General features: G+C 43.6%; 1 pseudogene; it reads left to right on the top strand.

The window, feature by feature from the left end:
* Positions 1 to 1,448: 1,448 nt before the first annotated feature.
* On the top strand, positions 1,449 to 1,580 carry LOC116581549 (annotated as a pseudogene).
* The last annotated feature ends 727 nt before the right edge of the window (positions 1,581 to 2,307 follow it).

Raw genomic sequence — 2,307 nt, 5'->3', positions numbered from 1 at the left:
CCCTAACAAGAACAAATGTCTCCAGCTGAAATGAGGCTTATTTATCCTGAGCGGGATTTAATGATAAGGTTGGCGGAGCCGGCTGTAGCACGACGTGTATCATACCTGCGGTCGTTACGATGGTATCATTGCATTTGTCACGCGCCGGCAAAAATTAATGCCCATACTTTCTGGGTTTGCAAATACAAAAGGAAAAACAGCTACCACCCCAACTTGAAATGGAATATAATTAAACAGGTGGGAAAAAATGACTTTTTTTTTTTTTTTTTATCCCCGCTAGCAGGTAGGTGTACTAAAAGGTACAAAGTGAATTGCTTTTTTATTTAAGATAGGATAACCAGTTTCCTGGGTTTTCGATTTTTGTGGCCTTGCTTCCATTGCTCTTCTCCACGGAAAGAACATCTGTTTTATGAGCTAGGCTCTGGCAGCCCTTCCTCCTCATTTTTCAGATGATGAACGGCATCTGCGTGGTGATTTATGAACCTCAGAGTTCCCATGGTGAGCCTGTCTGGCTGGAGAACCCAGCACTTCTGTTTCAATTGGCAAAACTTCTGGGCATGCAAGCCTCCGGATACAGCATATTGAAACGAGCTCCAACTGGATGGGAAATAGGGCAGAGAGGGTGCTGTTCACTAAAAGGTGTGAGTTGTGACAGAAATGGCTAGCTGCCACCAAAGATGGGCTCTTCCCTTGCAGAGTGCAAAATAATTGCTGGGAAGTAGCTGTCCATCCAAGGACTACATATCCCACCATGCCTTGCATCTAGACCCAGTCATGAGCCTTGTTCTCACCAATTGAGTGTGAGTAGAAGCGATGTGTACCAGTATAAAGTGAATGAGAAGCAGGTGTGCTATGACCCAGCAATTGCACTACTGGGTATTTACTGATAAGATATTTATCAGTATGTATTATATGTAGTGAAAAGAAGGGCCATCTGTAACCCAATGTTCATAGCAGCAACAGCCACAATCACCAAACCGTGGAAAGAGCCAAGATGCCCTTCAACAGACGAATGGATAAAGAATATGTTGTCAAAAAAAAAAAAAAAAAAGAATATGTTGTCCAGATATACAATGGAATATTACGCAGCCATCAGAAAGGATGAACACCCAGCTTTTGTATCAACATGGACGGGACTGGAAGAGATTATGCTGAGTGAAATAAGTCAAGCAGACAGAGTCAATTACCATATGGTTTCAGTTCCTTGTGGAGCATAAGGAATAACACGGAGGACATTGGGAGGTGGAGAGGAGAAGTGAATTGGGGGAAATCGGAGGGGGCGATGAACCATGAGAGACTGTGGACTCTGAGAAACAGACTGAGGGTTTTGGAGGGGAGGAAGGTGAGGATGGGTGAGCCTGGTGGTGGGTATTATGGAGAGCACGGATTGTATGGAGCACAGGGTGTAGTGCATAAACAATGAATCTTGGGAAAATAAAAAATTTAATAGTTTTGCGCAGTGGCAGTATCGTAGCCAATGAGGTTTATCCGAGGCACAATTATTGCCAATTGAAATATAAAATTTAATTTAATTTAAAAATAAATAAAATGAATAAAATAAAAGCAGCAGCAGGTGTGCCTTCTCCACGTGCATTATCCCCATCAGCAACAGATCAGAGAGGACTCCGAGGTCCAAGAAAGAGGGCAGAGCTGTAATATAAAAGGAGCCTGGGGTCACAGAGTGACTGTCCATTCACAAAGATCCTTGCATGAGCAAGAAGTAAATTTCTAGTGAGTGACGCCACTGGGATTCCAGGTAATATCAGTTCCCACAGTTAATATTATCTTGATTAGTACAAAAAACAAAAAACGTTGGTAAAAAAGAGGACAACCTTGAAGACATGATGATGATCCTGGCTTGGCCGTGGTAATTCAGAATGAACCTGTATGCTTTGCACACTTTTCAAATCATCCTCCTCTCTGTCCCCTCCTGTCTCCAGGATGTGGCTCTATCATGTCTAATATATTTCACGTGGAACTAACCATGTCCTCTTCGCCGCCATCTTTATCAGTGCCTGATCGGCTTAACCGCATGACCCTTCACCCATATTATTATCTTAATTATCCTCTGGATCTCAGTTCAAGATCACATCCTCTGGGGACCCTTCCCTGACTGCTCAGACAAACTCAGGTCCCTTCACAATAACCTTTCACAGCACTAGGTTTTCTTAGCACTTAACACAAAAAATAATTTTATTTTTGGGGCGCCTGGGTGGCTCATTGGGTTAAAGCCTCTGCCTTCAGCTCAGGTCATGATCCCAGGGTCCTGGGATCAAGCCCCGCCTCAGGCTCTCTGCTCTCTGTGGG

This window comes from Mustela erminea, chromosome 20 (genome assembly GCF_009829155.1).
Source record: "Mustela erminea isolate mMusErm1 chromosome 20, mMusErm1.Pri, whole genome shotgun sequence".
Classification (NCBI taxonomy): Eukaryota; Metazoa; Chordata; class Mammalia; order Carnivora; family Mustelidae; genus Mustela; species Mustela erminea.
Note: the sequence above shows the minus strand (reverse complement) of the source record. Positions and strands in the feature narration are given on the sequence as shown.